Source organism: Camelus bactrianus, chromosome X, assembly GCF_048773025.1.
Source record: "Camelus bactrianus isolate YW-2024 breed Bactrian camel chromosome X, ASM4877302v1, whole genome shotgun sequence".
Lineage (NCBI taxonomy): Eukaryota > Metazoa > Chordata > Mammalia > Artiodactyla > Camelidae > Camelus > Camelus bactrianus.
The window spans coordinates 41,085,196-41,105,302 of record NC_133575.1 but is presented as its reverse complement, the minus strand read 5'-3'; the positions used below and the strand labels follow the sequence as shown (position 1 = coordinate 41,105,302).

Sequence of the window (20,107 nt, the reverse complement as noted above, 5' to 3'; positions counted from 1 at the left end):
CATATTTTCAAACTGACACAGTTAACTGTAGGCAAAACAGAAAAGTACACAGAAGAAAATAAAAACTACCCATCCTTCACCTACCTGATGGAGTTCCTTGAGGATTTGTTATGCCTTCATTAAAATGCACACACACACACACACACACACACACACTAGCTCAAACAACGCACTGTCACAGATGATGGCTGTTGTATGAGTCTTATGTTTCCAATGAAAGCATGAGCTGGGGGCAGTTCTCTATTACCCTCCACTGGTTGTGTCTCTGATGGGAAGAGATATTAGCTGGGACCCCAAAAGTCCAATTCTTTCACCAAGGTAGGCCATCATGCTAAGTTCTCAAAGACCATACTGCTCAGAAAACTTTTCATTCTGAGACAGTGCTTTGGACGCGAATCACTATGTAGCCTCCTCTTTCTGCCTGGAGTTGGGCTAGAGTAAGGCCAGATTACATGGGGGCCACCAGGCCTCTTTTGGGCCAGACCAGACAGTGCTGAGCAGCTTTCCAGAAGTGGGGTGGTAGATCTGGGGATGGGCTACTTGGGAACTTACTTCCCTACCTGCTTGCAGGGGGCCCCACAAAAAAACCCATAACCCAGGCTTACTCAATTTCCCTTGGTCCCTCCCATTAAAAACTTCATCCCCAGCACCCTGGCCCTTATTGTGTCTTAGTTCCTTGCTATTCAGGGAGGATCCATGGGCCAGTGGTATAGACAACAAGATCTCTAGGTGATGGTTGGTATATTAATGTTTAAGAAGTAAAGTGCAAGGAGCAGAGTATAGCTCAGTGGTAGAGCCCATGCTTAGCATACACAAGGTCCTGGGTTCAATCCCCAGTACCTGCATTAAAAATAGTAAATAAATAAACAAACCTAATTACCTCCCCCTAAAAAAGAAGTGCAGATTCTATTTCAGAAGGTCTGGGGTGGAACCTGAAATTCTTCGTTTCTTAACAAGTTCCCAAGCAATAGTGTTGCAGCCGGTCCACAGACCACACTTTGAGTAGCAAAGATCTACAAGCTTCTTTTGCCTTCCTTTGTCGTCCCTGAAGATGAAGGAGCAGGAGAGGCCTCCAGCATCTCACACACACACACACACACACACACACACACACACACGTGCGTGCGCGCACACACATGGAGTTGAGTGCTATGTCCTGGATGTTGAGTAAATGTTTGGTGAGTGAATGCATGAAGTTGATGAGTGAGAAGACTTAAAGCTACACTCCCATCCCTTCCAGCCTTTAAGGACTTGCCCGTTTCAGTGGCGATATCTTCAAGTTCAGTCATCAGATGGAATTGGTTCCTTAGCCCTTGTTGCCTGGCTTCATTTTCCCTTTCTCAATGCTTCTATTCTCATCCAGACCCTTTTCACCTAGCCCCAGCCTTCCTGTCTGATCCCATTCCCCTCCAGTTTACCAGTAAACCTCTGTAGCTACACATCAGGCTTTAAAGAAACGTTTGCAGCATCTTTCTTCTCCACTCTGAACATGCTTTTACTACTTGGGTATCTAGTTCCTGGAAACCTTATCTGGTTTTCCCAACTCCCTCCAACCCTGTTACAGCCTGCTGCTTAAGCTTGATGCACACTTGGATTCCAGATGCTGATTCCTTGACCTGCCCTGCTGTACCCTCACACCCAGATCCTTTTGCATTGCAGCCCGCTTACAGCACCCCAGGCCCCTGCTTGGCCTGCAGGGAAAGTCAAACATAGCAGCCTGGTTCTCTATTCACATCTTTCTATTACTTTATAGATCTTGTCTTAATAAGTAAACTCAAAGCTCCTGGAGGGCAGGGCTGTCTGTGTCTTATTCCTCTCTTTCTCCCTGGCAATACCAGCATCTTCATTCATTCATTCATTTCTCAGAGACTGAATCTCCATTGCATGCTGGGCCTGATACCAAGTGCTGGGGCAGCAGAGGGGAGACAGACACAGTCTAGCACACTCTAGGAGATTTAGGGCAACAGGAAAGTCCACTAACATGAGACTGGCAAACTGATGTGGAGCCTCGGCCAATAGAAATATTTGTGAAAATGGTGAACAGCAGGGCTTGCCCACACTCAGGACAGATGAGGAGGCAATTTGGGCTGGTGGGTGCTGGAGGCCCACCTTAAGGGGCTTTGGGGAGAAATGGGAGAGGGAGGTGGAATATTGTCTACATTTTGCAAAATGAAGGTGTAGAAGGGGAAGTAGCAATTATGGTCCTAACCAAAACAAAGTTTCCAGTTGGTACCTGAAACAATAGGATTTGGGGTGTAATTCTGAGAGGCGGGTGATGTCATGGGAATGGTGTTCAACTAAACTTTCTAGAACTCAGCTTCCACAGCCCTTTGACCTGGGTTTCGGTGCCAGCTCTCCCTCTCGCTCGCTGTCAGACCTTGGCCGGGCTCCATCCCCTCGAGCGACCTTGGAAGCTTCTTCCAAGACTGGATGCGGGCTGGGGAGGCGGGTGAGGATTGGAGGGAGAAAGGGCCTGCCCCGAGGCAGGTGTGGGGACATGGTGAGGGAGCTAATGGATTGGTACCATATTTAAGAGGAAATGGAGTTGTTACTGAAGGCTAGTTCATGTGCCAGCCCCATCATGAAGCCAAACAAACTGAAACATCGGAGTTTGGAGCAGAGAAAGGTTTATTGCAGGGCTGAGCAAGGAGAATGGGGTGGCTCATGCCCAAGAAAACCCCCAACTCCCTGAAGGGTTTCAGCAAAGCATACTTAAAGGCCAGGTGAGGGAGGGAGTTGCAGGGTACGTGATCAGCTCGTGCACAATCCTCTGACTGGTTGATGTTGAGGTAACAGGGCAGTCAACACTGTCAACCCCTGGGTGCCAGAAGGTCTGGGGGCCACGTGCTCTTCCTTTGGTGGTGGTTTTTAGCATCTGAGAAACTCAGGAAATACACATGAGATACTATCATCTGGGAACTTCAGAGAGGAGCTGCAGCAGAGGATATGGGGAAGGGGTCTGACCCTGGAAGGCCCCACAGGGTCTTGCTCGGTTACAGAACTGACCAAAACTGTCAACTGACCAGATGGTGGAGAGAAAGGAGAGGTCCAAGAGGATGGAGATTATGGTCCAACCCAAGAGGATGGAGGGAGAGGCATCTTGGCTTGCAGGCCTAGCGCTGCCAGAAAACTGCCACGGGGCCTTCAGCAAGTCTTTGCTTCTTTCTGGGTCTCAGTTGCCACATCTGCACACTGAAGGGATGGCTTTGATCCTCTCCAACTCCCTTCCTTACCCATGACAGCTGCAGTAAGTTAGGGAGTGCTTCCTGTTTCCAAATTACCCTTTCTTTAGCTTATTAGAAGTTTCTAGACTCACAAGTGGGAAGTCTGAGGCCAGGGCAGAGCCTGTAACTGCAGCGCCTTTGGCAGTGGGGGTGGGTGGTTTGGACAGCAAGTGGGGCCACAGGGAGAGGCTTTGGAGACGGTCCTGTGGTGAAGCCCCAGGGCAGGCAGTCCCTGAAAAGGAGCTTGTTTCTTGGCCTCAGAAGACCTAGCCTTGGCAGTGTTTTAAAAGAGATATTTAAAGATCCCAGGTCCCAGAAGAATACAAATGGCACAGCATTGTGAATGGTGTTGGAGTCATCTTTGCAGATGGGGGGAGCCTAGCTGGAGGTAGGGCTTTGCCCTGGGGTTTGGGTAAATGAACCCGACACCCTGATTGATAGAAGCCCATTTGTAGATAACAATAAGCCCTCGCACTTAAAGAACATCTGCTCTGTCCTAGACCTGGACCTAAGCCCTTTACATGCACTCCTTCGCTCATTACATCCTCATAGCAGCCCCCCTCTTACAGATGAGGAGACAGGCACAGAGAGGCTAAATAGGTTGGCTCAGATCACACAGCTAATGAGCAGAGGAGTGGGCAGACCTGTCTCCAGTGCCAGAAACCTCAGTGCTATCAGCAACATTTGTGATTGTCACCCGTAGAATTAGAGCTTTTTTTCACATCACATCACAGTTGTTGCAGGTATCTCAGAAAATCATTTATGTGCATTACTGCCTCAAAATGATGGCAGTTCTTAGCCCAGCTGCTAGATCTTGTTACAGTGAGTGTGTTCATCAAAAAGCACATATGATGATCTTACAATAGCCTATAATGAAAAAGAATATGAAAAGGAATATGTATGTATAACTGAATCACTATGCTGTACACCAGAAATCAACACATTAAAAGCCACCTACACATCAATAAAAAACAAAACAAAAGAATATTTAAAAAATAAATATCACCAAAAAGGAGAAAAAAGAAGAAAAAAAGCACATATAACTACATTGTAAATTGCACTTCAATGTACAGTGATCAGTTTCCTTTTGTAATCCTAGGTAATCTAATGTATTTAAAGACTTTTTTTTTCTCTGAGAAAGGGTCCATAGGCAGCACTAGACTGCCAGAGGGGTTTGCTCGAAGGCTTCTCTGATAGAGGGCGGACTGGAGAGTAGGGAACCATGTGTACTAAGCACCTCTCAGTGCCAGGCACCCGCCCATGCACTTTCACTGCAGCCCCGTGACCTCAGGAGCTTGATGTGATTATCCTACTTGGCACATGAGGAGACCGGGGCTCACGAGGAGGAGAGCCTCATCCACAGTCACCATCAAGTAAGTGGCTAAGCTGGGCTGTGCATCCAGATCTGTCTGACCAGAGTCCATTTTGTAACCACTGCAGCTCTCTGTCTTCCCTGGAAGATGGGTTCCAGACCTCAAATGCAGTTTCCCTGAATACAATTGACCTCCTTAGGACAAAGGACAGATGAGTGCATACGAGGTGACACTTTTTCAGCCCCAGTGCATCTCCAGACCTGGGGTATGAGAGGAAAGCCCTTCCAGGGAGGAGGGAAGCATCTTGAGAGCAATACCGGGTTTGATAGTTGGCAGCCAAGGAGATGTGGCATAATGGCTGACAGCCACATGCCTGAGTTCAAATCCCACTCTTGGACCAATTACTTCACCTCTTGATGCCTCAGTTTCCTCAATTGTGAAATGAGGATAACGATGGTACCTCCTACGGTGGGCATGAGGATTCAGTGAGGTAACACACAGAAAGCCCTTGACATTATGTCTGGCACGGTGGTGTGAGCCCTTGCCATTCTTTTCTCTAGAGAGCATGATGCACAGAGGGAAGAACTTCTGGCAGAACTTTGGGAGATGCCAACCCTTTGTCTTTCCCCTTATCTGTTATGTGATCACTCTTGCTCTGATCCCCTAATGTAATCAGCGGGGGGAGCCCTCCAACCCGTGGCTTCTGCCTTTGACTGCACATTAGGGTCACCTGCAGAGCTTTTATACCCGCGGGTGCCCAAGGCGGCCCAGACTAATGGAATCTGACTCCAGGGGCGAGGCATTTTTTTCCAAAGCTCCTCAGGAGATTCTCAGCTGAGAACCATGGCCTCAAAAGGAAATGGGGTTGTGTGCTGCTCTTTGGAGCAAGAAAGGAGGGGGGAGCTCAGAGACCATGCTGGGTTCTGCAGGCAGGATGAAAAGGAACAGAAGCTCAGATGTGGAGAGGAGGCAGGCAGCTTTAGGGAAGAAAAGGAGCTGGAGCCTGTAGGAAGAAAGAGCCACCAGGGCCAGAGACTGGCCCCTGGCCCTCCCAGGCCGATGGCCGAGGTGGTTTTCCTGCAGAATAAATAGGAAATACGGGGATGAGGGGAAGATGAGGATGTGTTCACAGCCTCCTTCTGTGCCCTCAAATGGCAGATCCTGATGGGTTGTTAACACCTTGTTAAGAACATAGGAGACAGGCTATTCCTTCTCCTCCCCAGCACATGCACAGAATAGCTCCTGGTCTACCCACTCACCAGCTCATACCTGAATTCCACTGCCCCCCAAACCCAGCAGAAAGTCTCAGGTCTGATCCATGTAAATATCTGGCAGCTAGAGCAGGACAGCCCACCGGGGGTGTTGGGGTGGTCAGATGCCCAGTGCCCAAGGGTGCTACCTTCTGCCGTAACAGGAGACAGCAGAAGCTGGGAGCTCGGCAGGGCTGCCACTAAAAGCTTTTCATTTGTCAAGAAAGGAAACCATGAACGAGAGACAGAAAGTGGCTTGCTCACGGTGACACAGGAAGTAGTGAGAGGTGGGACTCCTGGGCCAGTGCTCTTTTTCCCACACCCACCACCAGACTTCAGCTTTTGGCGAGCAGAGTCTCTTGAGTCATCCAGCAGAGATCTTGAGTTGGCTACTCCACGGGAATCTCAAATACACCTCCAGTTCTGGGTCTGGATTAAGAGCGAAGGTGCGGGACATTTGGGGTTTTGCACTTGTGTTGCCTTCCCCCTATCTTTTGTTCTGGGATACACTGGGGCCAGGTGAGCTTTTCCTCCCCTCACCCTGCCCCCCCCCCCCAAGTGGAGACTATGTCTTTAAGAAAGGACGAGTCAGAGCCGCAGGGATCAGTTTCAAGCAGCCCTCAGAAGGCAAATCTGGATTGAGTTTAGGAGGAAAAAAGAAGGGGTTAGCTTTGGTCCTGCCTCTTTTCCTTTTTCTCCTTTGCTCGTCCCTCCTCCGGCCTTAGTCTGGAAATTCAGTTCACTTGGCCAAGAGGTTATGAAGCCCAGGGCTTTCCCCAGCAGCCTTGTCCTCTCATCTTGTTCCTCCTCCAGCTCCCAAGCATACGATCTGGAGGACTGCTGGGCAAGTTGCTGGAATGACTAGGTACGTAGTCTGGACATTTGAACCTTTGCCCTGTCAGTGAGGTCTGGGAGTGTCCAACATGGACTTGGTAGGGGGTGGGAGGGAGACCCCAAGACCTCCAAAAGCCTTGGTAATTGAGGCAGGAAGAAGATGGGAGGGCTTTGGCCATAGCCTTCTTGGTGACTCCACCAGGCGCTCTGTGTTTGGGAGTCTGTAAGCTCAGAGAGAGAGAGACCTTGTACGTGCAGCCTGGCCCTTGCCTCCCCAACCCCTGACGGGTGGGACTTTGGGAGTGTGGAGTGTTAAGTTTGCTGTTGCTGCTGCTGCTGGAAGAATTGAGGCCAGAGGGGTGCTGGGAACCCCAAAAGAAAGGCAGATGGGAGCATATCCAGCCCCAGCCATTTGTCTGTCCGTGACACACTGGTATATAACCTCTCGGATGAGGCAAATGGGATTTAGTCAGCTCGAGTTGCACGTGCCGTGGCAGGGAGCCATACAAGTTCATCTCGGGCTTGTTTTCAGCTTTGTGGATGACTGCAAGCAAGGCTGTTAGTTTCTAAGGACTTCAGTTTACACTTCAGAGAAAAGAACTTAATGCTACTTAGCTGTAAGGAGGGAAACAGAGAAAGAGGTAGGGAAGGCAAACTGGGCCAGTGATGGAGCTTCAGGGTGAGCTTGGGATTTCTGTGGGCTCAGGAATGTTTTTCTCCTGTATTTGGGGAATCATCCATGCATTTCTTTATGTGTTTATTCAACAAACATCTATTAAATGCCTTTTGGTGCCCATTGCTGCTCTGAGGAAACTGACAACCCAACATGTCTGCTGATCCTCCCCTCTGACCTCTTTCTCAAGGTCTCTCCCCCTCCCTTCCCTCGCCCCATTCCTGGTCCCTTTGAGAGGGGAAGAGGCACCAGCTTCTAGTGCACTCAGGTGACCTGATGCGGATATGATAAGTGCTGACATTGTTGGCACTAGAGTGGGTATGTCTCACCTGACAGCAGTCCCTCCTTAAAGAGACTTGGGGCTGGGCCCCAAACATGACCTCAACTACTGGTCAGGAACCGGCAGGGACACAGATGTTCAGCCCAACCCCTCCTGGACAGAAGGGGTTGTCCGGGCCCCTGGTTGGACCTTCAGCATCATATGTGAGCCAAGCATTACATTTTGGATTTGCCAAGAGCATCTGAGGGCTTTGTTCTTTGTGACTTAAGCAAGTTATAACTTGGGCAGGAGGCACGCTGGGGTCTCAGCCACTAGGCTATTGAGGAAGGGGTGAGGTTCGGGATACTGGTTCTTCGGTGGTCTTTGGGTGTGGAAGGCTGAGGCATGGCAAAGATAGGCTTGTATGTACACATGCGTGTGCACGTGTGTGTTTGTGTGTATTATAGAAAGTCGCCCCTAGGAGAAAAAGCCAGGCAGTAAGTGTAACCCTGTTCAAGCAGGCTTGGGATTCAAGACTGGACTCATAACAGGCAGGTTGCACAAGGGCCCAATGAATACAGGGAAAGAGCGGTGAGACCAGAGCCAGAGTCTGCTCACGCTGCTAGGTGCAGAAATGGGAGGGGGCTGAACTGATGGGTGAGCTCCATGACTTCAGCTGAGGGGGGCTGAGTGGGACTGCCAGGAGCTACCAGCATCCTACTTAAAAACAAATCCTCACAGCCATATCTGTCTCACTGCACTCTGGGCATTTGGGCTTGAGCTGGGCTTATCCGAGGGGCTATTTCTGAGCCTAGAAGGGAGATGGGGAAGAGACCGTGTGATTTCCTGAGGCTCTGATGGTGACGCTTTGCAAACTTATCCTCGTCCACCCTTCAAATTCCACCGTGGTTACTCTTGCCTCCCCATGAAAGGCTATCATGGCGCTAGACCTCCTGTCCCCACAGGTAAGCCCTCTGCCCTCACACATTGTGCCCGCTTCCTGGATCCTGGACTGTGTCTGCAAGCTCCTGTCATTCCTTCATAGAATAAAGCTGCTACCTCCTTCGTAGAATAAAGCTGTAGAACTGAGTTTGGGTGAATGCCTCCCCTTATATATATAGGTAGGCATGTCTCCCATACACAGAAACTCTGTGTTTGGGACACAGATCTTCAGCTGGGTGGCTGAGGGGAGAGGGGCAGGGAAAGCGGAGGCAGGCAGGAATGGTGTAAGGGAGGTTAAATGCCAGCCAGCACCCTAAAGAAACTAGGGGACTGGGCCTTCCCATCTAGGGCAACTTTATGGAAGAAACTCAGTAAAGGTTGTGTTCTTTCCCTCGCGAGGGTGCATTTTGGAGAAGCACTTCGTTTCCTCTCTGTTTTCTCTACAAATCTGATTGTCTGAGGGGAGCAGGTTTTTGTGGACCATTTTTTTAAGTGGAAAAAATCACCCCTTCAATGTAAAGCTGAGTAATTCCAGTAAAAAGATCCAAGTAAATGAGGCTTCTGCCCAAGTATGGGAAAATGTCTGTCCATCTCTCCACTTAATGAGAAAAATGATCTGCCGAGTAAGTGAGTCATGCTGCCTGTCAGCAAACAGCACCGTCCCTAGCCACAGAGCCAGGAATAATGTAGGTGAGAGATGACAGCAGTCGTGATGAAGACAAGACGTGAAGGGATCCAGATTCTTGATGCCAGCAGCTGTTTGGACCACCTTTGTCCCCTCCTGCGCAATAGATAATGCACTGAACTGGGCTGCGTCATCCGTGACGCACAGATCAATACCGCTGGGGAGCGTCAGTGCATCTTGATTAGTGGGGTCTCTGCAGGGGGCACTCAGGATCAATCCACAGATCTTTGCATAGTTTGGGAGTTCTTTTTTTAAATTGAAGTATAGTTGACTTTTAATGCTGTGTTAATTTCTGGTGTACAGCGTAGTGATTCAGTTACATGTATATATGTACTTTTTCATACTCTTTATCTTTATAGGTTATTACAAGATATTGAATATAGTTCCCTGGGCTAAACAGTAAGACCTTGTTTTTCTATTTTATATATGGTAGTTAGTTAGTATCTGCAAATCCCAAACTCCTAATTGATCCCTCCCCACACCTTTCCCCTTTGGTAACCATAAGTTTGTTTTCTCTCTGCGTCTGTTTCTGGGTGGGTTGGTTGGTTGGTTTCTGGGTAAAACATACATACAGTAAATTGCATAAGGTGCTTTAGTTGTAAATGTGCAACTCAGTGAACTTTTACCTGTGTATACATCTGTGTGTACCCACAAGGCAAATCAAGATAAAGAACATTCGCAACACTCCAGAAGGCTCACTTTTGCCCTTTCCACCTGGGAGTTCTTTATTTACACGCACCTAAGTGCTGCAGCCAAATGTCTGTGATCAGTAGTGTGCTGGTAAAATTTTAACGACCAGTTCCAGTGTTTGTAGGGGGTGCCCTGCTGTGTAGCATTTGCCAATTTTTGTGGCATGAATATTCCCGCCATGGCTGATTTCAAGCTATGAATAGTTTAACAACTGGCTTGCAAAATTCTGGAGAGTTAACAGTTGGCTCTGGTGAGCCAGGGCAAACTGGCTGTGATGCAGGAACAGAGAGCCAGGTCCACACGTCTACCCAGCCCAGCCTGGTGTGTTGCAGGTAAAGATGGGCTCTAAGATACTTGCAGTGAAGAGAGAATTGCTCACGGGATTTAAAGTGATCACTAACTTTTCGTTCACACACCAGACATCAGTTGTGCCTCTATTCTAGAGTCACCAACGTGAGTAAACCATGCTTCCATCTCTCAAGTAGCTTCTATAATTTAACACATAGAGGGAGGGGCAGACATGTGGAGGTATGCATGTGACAAAGGGTTCCAGGGGTTGGGGTAGGAGACTCACGAGACTTATTGAGGGCAGCCAGGAGGGCTCATGTCTGCCTTGGAATCTGAATTACTTACCCCACTTTATATTGGGAAGTGCCTTGGGGTTGAGGAAAAGAGCATCATACACACCTGTTCTTAGATCCTGATTCTACCTCTTCCATGCTGTGTGATCTTGGGCAGGTCACCTAACCTCTCTGAGCTTCAGGTCCCTCACCTATTGAATGGGAGTAGTAGTAGTACCTGCCTCACATAGTTATTTTGACTTTTAAATAAAATACTTCATGTATAGCACTTAGCACACATAAGCACTTAATAATTATTAGCTTCAATTGGGAATTATTAGCTACTAACTTGGATGAGCCCCGAGCCTCTTTAAAAACCATTTTTTTTTCATCTATGAAATGAGAAGAAATGCCAACCTTGCCCGGGTTGTCTTGGAATTAAATGAGATCATGGAGGTGAATTGCATGTTCCCAGCAAATGCTGGTTTTCCTCCCTTCCCTGCTTTCTGATGTACTGAACCTCTCCCAAAAAAGCCCAGTTCTGACATCTTAAGAAATAAATATATCAAGTAAATATACCACTACCATCTCTTTAAAAATTTTTTTATTTTGAAATAATTATAAATTTGCTACAAATTGCAAAAAGAAAAAATGTACAGGGGGTCCTGTGACCCTTCGCAAGGTTTTCCCTGATGTTGACATCTTACATGATTCTAGTGCAATGTCAAAATTGATACTGGTACAATCCACAGAGCTTGTTTAGATTTCACCAGTTTTACATGCACTCTGTGAGTCTGTGTATGTATCTTGTGTATATGCCATTTTATTGTATGTATAGATTTGTGTAACCATCCCCACAATTGAGGTGTGTAACTGTTCGATCACCGCAAAGATCTCCCTAGTTCCACCTCTTGATAATCACACCACTCACTACCCACTTCCCACCGTCGCTAACTTCTGGCAACCAAGACTCTATTCTCCATCTATTTGGTTTATTATTTCAAGAATGTTGTGTTGAGGTACAAATTATTAGGTGTAAAATAAGCTACAATGATATGTTGCACAATATGAGGAATATAGCCAATATTTTATAATAACTATAAATGGAGTATAACCTTTAAAAGTTGTGAATCACTGTATTGTACACTTGTAACTTATATAATATTGTCCATCAACTATACTTCAATAAAAAAAAGAATGTTATATAAAGGAAATCATATCGTATGTAACCTTCTGAGACTGGCTTTTTTCATTCAGCATCATTTTCTTGAGATCCTTGCTTCTCCCAAGTTGTTGCATCTACCAAGAGTTTGCTCTTTTTTATTGCTGAGTAGTATTCCTTGGTATGAATGTACCAGCTCATTTAACCATTCACCTGTTGAAGGACATCTGTGTTGTTTCCAGTTGGGGGCTGTTATGAATTAAACTACTATAAGCATTCATGTAACAAGTTTTTCTGTGAACATAAGTTCTCATTTCTCTGGGATAAATGCCCAAGGGTGCAGTTGCTGTGTTGTGTGGTAATTGCATGCTTCATTTTTTCCACGAGGATTTTTAAATTGATGTATAGTTGGTGTACAATATTATATAAGTTTCAGGTGTGCAGCACAGTGATTCACAACTTTTAAAGGTCATATTCCATTTATAGTTATTTAAAAATATTGGCTATATTCCCTGTGCTGTACTATATATCCTTGTGGCTTATGTATTTTATACATAGTAGTTTGTACCTTTTAATCCCCTACCCCACTCTTGCCCCTCCCATTCCCTCTCCTCACTAGCAACCACTAGTTTGTTCTCTATACCTGTGAGTTTGTTTCTTTTTTGTTATATCACTAGTTTGCTTTATGTTTTAGATTTCATATATAAGTGATATACAGTATTTGTCTTTCTCTGCCTCACTTATTTTGCTTAGCATAATGTCCTCCAAGTCCATCCATGTCATTGCAAATGGCAAAATTTCATCCTTTTGTATAGGTGAGTAATATTCCTTTGTGTATATATACCACATCTTCATCCATTTATCTGTTGATGGGCACTTGGGTTGCTTCCATATCTTGGCAATTGTAAATAATGCTGCTATGAACATTGGGGTGCATATATCTTTTCAAATTAATGTTTTCAGTGTTTTTTGCATAAATATCCAGGAGTGGAATTGCTGAATCACATGGTAATTCTGTTTTTAGTTTTTTGAGAAATCTCCAGTTTTCCGTAGTGGTTGCACCAATTTACTTTCCCACCAACAGTGAACAAGGGTTCCATTTTCTCCACATCCTCGCCAACATTTGTATTTGTGGTCTTTTGGATAATGGCCATTCTGACAGGTGTCAGGTGATTGTTCATTGTAGTTTTAATTTGCATTTTTCTGATGATTAATGATGTTGAGCATCTTTTCATGTGTCTGTTGGCCATCTGTATGTCTTCTTTGGAAAAATGTCTATTCAGGTCTTCTGCCCATTTTTTAATCAGTTTGTTTGTTTTTTTTTGATACTGAGTTGTATGAACAGTTTATATATTTTGCATATTAACCCCTTATCATTCATATCATTTGCAAATATTTTCTCCCATTCAGTAGATTGTCTTTTTGTTTTATTGATGGTTTCCTTTGCTGTACAAAAGCTTTCAAGTTTAATTAGGTTCCATTTGTTTATTTTTGCTTTTATTTGCAAAGCTTTAGGAGACAGATAAAAAAAAAAATATTGCTACGATTTATGTCAGAGTGTTCCACCTAGTGGCTGTACTATTTCACATTCCCACCAGCAATGTATGAATGATCCAGTTTCTTGACATCCTCACTAGCATTTGGTGTGGTTACTAATTTTTTTTATTTTAGCCATTCTGATGGATGTGATACTCACTGTGACCTTAACTTACATTTCCCCTAATGACTAACAGTGTTGAACATCTTTTCATAAGTTTATTTGCCATCTATGTATACTCTTCAGTGAAATGTCTGTTCATGGCTTTTGCCCATTTTCTAATTGGATTGTTTGTTTTTTCACTGTTGAGTTTTGAGAGTGCTTTATGTATGCTAGTATCTGGGTATGTGCTTTGTTGGGTATGTGATTTGTGAATACTTTCTCCCACTCTGCAGCTTGTCTTTTCATCATTTTCCCATTGGCTATTGCAGAGCATAAATTTTAATTTTGATGAGATTCAATTTAACAATTTTCCTTTTATGGCTGGTCCTTGCAGGGTCAAGTCCAAGAACTCTTTGCCTATCCCTAGCTATCAAAGATTTTCTTTTTTTTTTTTAAAGTTTTATAGTTTTATGTTTATATTTCACTAAATGTCCATTTCAAGGTTCTTTTTCTTTTCCTCTGGGGAGGTCAATCCCTTCAGTACCATTTTTTGAAAAGGCTGTCCCTTCCTCCATTGAATTTCTTTTGTACCCTTGTCAAAAATCAGTTGAGCATAGTTTGTGGGTCTCTTTCTGGGTCCTCTGTTCCATTTCATTGATCTGTATATCTGTCCCTCCAGCAATACCACACAGTTTTGATTAATGTAGCTATATAGTAGGCCTTACCACTGAGTAGTGAGTCCTCCCACTCCTCTTTTTTTTTTCAAGATATTTTTAGCTATTCTAGGGCCAGGTGCCTTTCCACATAAATTCCACATAAATTTTAGAATAAGGTTATCCACATCTACAGAAAACCTTGTGAGATTTTGATAAGAATTGCATTAAACCTATAAACCAATTTGGGAAGAATTGAATTGAATATAACATTGAATAATGTTATTGTAATGTATTATAATTATTGTACTGAATAATATTACATTCATTGAATAACATCAACATAATAATATTGAATAACAAAAAATGAATATCTTATTAAACATTTTTGTGTCCTGTATCAATTCATGAACAATATTGGTCTGTGGGTTTCATTTTTGTACTGTCTTTGTCTGGTTTGGTATTGGGGTAATACTGAACTCATACATGAATTGGGGGAGTATTCTTTCCTCTTCTATTTCCTGTAAGAGAGTGTATAAAATTGGTGTTCATTTTTCTTTAAATGTTTGGTAGAATCTCCAGTGAAACCACCTGGGCCTAGAGATTTCTCTTTGAAAGCTTTTTAAATTTTGAATTCAATATTTTAAATCATTATAGAACTATTCAGATGATTCATTTCTTGATTGAGCTTTGGTAGCTTGTGGTTTTAAGATAGTGATCCATTTCTTCTAAGTTGTTGAATTTGAGTGTAAAGTTGTTTATAATATTTGCTTATTATTCTTGTAATGGTTTAAAGATCTGTACTGATATCCCTGTTTCACTCCTGATATTGGTGATTTGTGCTTTCTCACTTTTTTACCATTGTTAATCTTGCTAGAGGTTTTTCAATTTTACTGATTTTTTTTTAAGAATGAGATTTTTGTTTTATTGATTTTGCTCAGTTGCTTTCTCATTTTTCAATTTCATTGATATCTGGTCTTATCTGTATTATTTCCTTAATTTTCTTACTTTGAGTTTATTTTTCTCTTCTACTTCCTTGGAGTGGGAATTTAGATTATGGATCTGGGGCCTTTCCCCTTTTCTAAGGTAGGCATTGAGGGCCATAAATTTCCCTCTAAGCATTGCTTTGGATGCATCGTACAAATTTTGATATGTTGTATTAATTTTCATTCAGTTCAATGTACTTGTAAATTTCTTTTGGGACTTCCTCTTTGACCCATGGATTATTTAGAAGTGTGTTGTTTAACTTCCAAGTGTTTGGAGATTTTCTTGTTGTCTTTTTTTTATTGATTTGTAGTTTGATTCCATTCTGGTCGGAGAATTCACTCAATATGATTTCAAATATTTTTAGCTTATTGAGGTCTTTTTATAGCCTAGGATATGGTACACCTTAGTGAATATTCCATGAATGCTTGAAAAAATGTGTATTCTGCTCCTGTTGGGTGGAGTGTTCTATGTATGTCAATTAAATCCTATGGGTTGATTGTGTTGTTGAGTTCTTCTGATGTTCTCTCTAGTAGATCTATCAATTATTGCCGAGTGGAGTGTTTAAGTCCCCAACTATAATTGTGAATGCATCTATTTCTCTCTCTCTCTCTCTCTCTATATATATATATAAAATATATATAATCACAGTTGCTGGTGTTGTCATTTCCAAAATTCCTTCTTCAATCATTTCCTTTATGTTTAAAGGACTTCCTTTAGCTATTCTTTCAGGGTAGGTCTCCTGATGACAAATTCTCTTAGGTTTCCTTTCTCTGAGAATATCTTGGAAGATATTTTCATTGGATATAGGAGTCTAGGTTGACAGCTGTTTTCTCTCAGCAGTTGAAAAATGTGCTACTTTTTTTTTTTTCTGAACTCCATGGTTTCTGATGAAAAATTTGCTGTAAGTTGAATTGTTTTTCCACTGTGAGTAATGGATTATTTTTCTCTGGCTGCTTTCAAGATTTTTTTCTTTGTCTTTAAATTTCAGAAGTTTATTTACGATTTGTTTTGGTGTGAATTTCTTTGGGTTTATCCCATTTGGTTTTGCTCACCTTCTTCAGTCTGTTGGCTTATGTCTTTCACCAAATTTGGGGAGTTTCACCTTTTATTTCTGCTCTCCTTCTGGGGCTCTGATGATATAAATCTTAGATCTTTTGTCATTGTCCCACAGGTCTCTGATGCTCTGTTCATGTTTTTACAGTTTTCTCTCTGCTGTTCATATTGCATAATTTTTGTTGTTCTATCTTCAAGTTCACTGATCCTTTCCTCTGTCATATTATTTCTTCTAGCCAGCCTAACCAGTGAGTTTTTGTTATTGTATTTTTCAGTTGTATAATTTATATTGGGTTCTTTTTTATATCTTCTGTTACTTTGGTTGATATTTTCTATTTTTTAAAAATTTTGCAAGAGCATTGTTGAAGCATTTTATGATGGCTCCTTTAAAATCCTTGCTTAATAATGCCAGCATCTAATTCATCTTGGTGTTAGGATATGCTGATTGTCTTTTCTCATTTATGGTGTGATTTTCCCAGTTTTTGGTATGATGAGTGATTTTTTTTAATGTGTCCTGGACATTTTGGATATTATGTTAGGAGACTCCTATTTCAATTTTTTATTTTAGCAGGCAGTCATTTTGTTTAGGTTTAGCTGTTAGATCCTGGCCTACTTCTGTTGTCTGTGGTTCCAATGACAATTTAGTTTTTCAAGGCCTTGCACTGCTATTCTGGTCTGCTTTGTTCAACCTACAGGAGCATCCTGCTGGAACAAAATGTACTTCCATCAGACTGATATTGCCATGTGGGGATGTGAGACACCAGGCCCATGAACAAGGCAAGCTCTTCCCCAGGCCAGATGCCATGGGCCTTCCAGTTGATCCTTACTGGTGCTCCCAATGGCAACAGAAGGTGCTTCCCCAGACCACTCACCAAGTTCCTATTGTTAATGGTGAGAGACATCAGGTTGCAAAGCAGAAAATACCTCACCCCACCAACTCTCTGGGCATCCCAGTGCCAAGAGGGCTCCCACTCAACCTCTGCTAGTGCCACCAGGGAAAGAAAGGCTTACCAAGGCCACCTTCTCTCACTGGGTGGAGAGCTGGGAGATGCTGGACCTGGGATACCTTCTGCCACAAGGCAATTACTTTTAACACAAAATCCAAACCACAAGAAAGTTCAAAGAATCCCAGTTTGCTTTGGCAGCATAGAACTCATACTTCCAAATGCAGGGTAAGAGAATGAGGTCTGGGAGCCTAGGACCTAGTCATACTTCTTGTCTTTGGACAAGTCACTTCACCTGTCTGATCATTAACTGCCTCCTCTATAAAAGAGGTGAAAATGGCATTTCCCTTCCGGGGTTGTGTGAAGGTTTAAATGATCTGTGGCCTGTGATGCCCCAGCACATGGCCTGCTATAGTAGGCCCTCAATAAAGGAGTGTGCATAAAAGGATGAGGGAGGGGCAGCCTGAAACACCTTTTTACTCCATATTTTCAAAATTATAACATCTTTCAAACATACAGCAAACTAGAGAGGAAAATGTCAAATCTTAACATTTTGCCACATTTGCTTCAGATCTTTTCTAAGAGACAGCTCGTTACAGATCCAGCTGTGATCCCCACCCCATCCTGACTTAGAGGGAGCCAGAATCCCAAATTGGTTGTTTCTAATTCCCATACATGTATTTATTTATTTAGTTTTAATTTTTTTCTTGTAATGAGAACTCTTTTTTTGTTTTTGTTTTGTCTTTATGGGGAAGAGGGTAATTAGGTTTGTTTTTGTTTGTTTGTTTGTTTATTTAATGGAGGTACTGGGGACTGAATCCAGGACCTCATGCATGCTAAGCATGCGCTCTACCACTGAGCTCTACCCAGCCCCACCCCATGCATGTATTTATACTTTCACCACCTATATATGCATTCATGAAAAATATATATTGTTTTGCATGTTTTTAAACTTCATATAAATGGTATCATACTGTGCATACATATTCTTCTGCAACTTTGTTTTTAAACATGCTTTTGAGATGTATCCATGATGATACAAGAATTACAATTTATTCATTTTTATTGCTGTATACCATTCCATATAATGGCTGTACCAGAATTTATTTATACATTCTCCAGTCATTAGACATTTAGATTTCTTCTCATTTTTCACTATTTACAAATACTGCCATTATGAAATGCCTGCTGAAGCTTTCAAAAAGTCTCCAACTTCATGTTTTGTCCAGTTTGGTGGCAGGTACACTTCCAATCCATAATCCCCATGTGGTGTCTGTGGGAAATCTCACAGAGGTCCATTAACCACAATCTGGTCCTTTTTGGTCGGGTGGAAGCTGGTTATATCAGGTCGGCTGGCTCCTGTGTGGAGTTGTTGTGGGTATTCAGGACTCAGTCAGAGACTCCAGACACATTTAGGAGCCACACATGTGTCTTTTTCACCAACCATTCTCAATCACTTGGCCTCATCTCATTGTGGCCCTATTAAAATTCTTCCTGTCCCTGTCATGTTCATGTCCACCCCCTGCAGGACACAACATAACATGTCCTCAGTGTCCCTCCCTCTGCCATTCTTTATTTGTTAGCCTGCAGTTCTGTGGCCTCTGGAAAGAGAGATGGCCTAAGGTTTATTCAGTATCTGCTCTGTACCCTAACACCAAGTTAAGTGCTCCAGATATCCAGTCTCATTAAGCAGTTGTTATCATTTCCATTATAGAGATGAGGAAACAGCCCCCAAAATGCGTTAAGTGAGTGCAGTCCTCATACCCTTGGGCATCATGGGCACTAGGGGATGGGGATTGGGGTGGGGCAGAGCTCCGCTGTGCCTTTGACCAGCCTTTGATGAAGGAAGTGGACTCAGCTCTCTCTTTGGAAGTTGGTTGACCATCCTGTAATAGGATTCTTTCTTTTACAGGATGTGTCCCTTTTTTTTTGTTTGGTTTCTTTGGGGAGGGGGTAATTAGGTTTATTTATTTATCTTAATGGCCCTACTGGGGATTGAACCCAGGACTTCATGCCTTGTGCATGTTAAGCACGAGCTGTACCACTGAGTATACCTTCTCCCTAGAGGATGCATCTTAATCTTCCTTTGAAGTATCCCAAGAAATCAGGGGCTAGATAGGAACACAGATCACATCTCTGCAGTTCCACGTGTCATTTAACACACCCACTCACTCTCACACACACACTTCCTCTCTACTAACCCAGATCAACAAAGGGCCCAACACTTATTTACTGTCTGCAACCTTGCAACCTGTCACTTGACCTCAAGATACCTTGTTTATTCCTCATACCTCCTCTGTAATGAACTATTCTTTTCTCTTTTTTTTTCTGGTTTGAAAGTTGAACCTCAGAGAGGTTAAATCATTTGCCGAAGGGTCCCAGAGCTAGGATGTGCTGGACGCAGGATTCTAAGCCACATAGATGTGAGGTGATCCCTGGAGAACTCCATCTCCAAACTGAAGTTCAAGTGTCACTCTCCTTGGTCAGATGAGCTTTGTTCTTTTAGTCCGTGAGTACTTAGAGTATGACAGGCTCTGCAACAAGCACTTGGTACCAGATGACACTGACTTCATGTAAACCAGAATTACTCTGGTACCACCCAACTTGGCTCTGGTCTCCATCAAGAGACAGTCGCTCTCTACTGAGTGAGTGCTTGATAACTCCCTTCTCATCCCATGAGTCAGTCAGTCCATCATTCCTTCAATAAGCATTTGAGTGTCTCCTGTGTGCCAGGCCCTGCACTAGGAGCTGGCGATTCAAGGATAAGGAAGACCTAGTCTCTGCCCTTGAGGAACACACAGTTTTGTAGCAGAAACAGACATATAAATGCAGAATTATCATCCAATGAATCAATGATAGTGATGGAGCATTGGACTTGAAGTGAGAATCCAGAGGAGGAAATCCTCAGCTCTGCTTGCATGAGTTAGGGAAGACTTCACACGGGAGATGAAGCTTCAGTTGGGTCTTAACGGATGCATAGACATTTTCTAGGTAGACTGTGGGGTGGCATTCTGTGCCGAAGGTAGAATAAAGGCAAACATGGAGTGTGTTTTGAAAATAGTCCATACCTGAATGTCAATCAGAGATCTCAACCTAAGTGCTGGGAGGGCCCAGGAAGTTAATATGAGTGAGTGAAGCAGGTCATGTCCAAAGAAAGACTAGCATGAACACGATAAGTTGCCCTCCCTGCCTGGAGCACCAGAGGAAGTATGGCTACTGTGGCAAACTGGACAGTCTGT

General features: G+C 43.5%; 1 protein-coding gene across 7 annotated transcripts in view; it reads left to right on the top strand.

The window, feature by feature from the left end:
* Positions 1-20,107, top strand: part of NHSL2 (NHS like 2) — a 268,211-nt gene that overhangs the window by 130,670 nt on the left and 117,434 nt on the right. For 3 of the 7 annotated variants that reach the window (XM_045509211.2, XM_074359352.1, XM_074359351.1), the window contains exon 1: positions 6,451-6,652. The exons of the other annotated variants lie outside the window; for them this stretch is intronic. The gene's annotated coding sequence lies outside the window, so the exon portion shown is untranslated. Of the gene's footprint in view, positions 1-6,450; positions 6,653-20,107 lie in introns of those variants that run through there. 7 annotated transcript variants of the gene reach the window in all.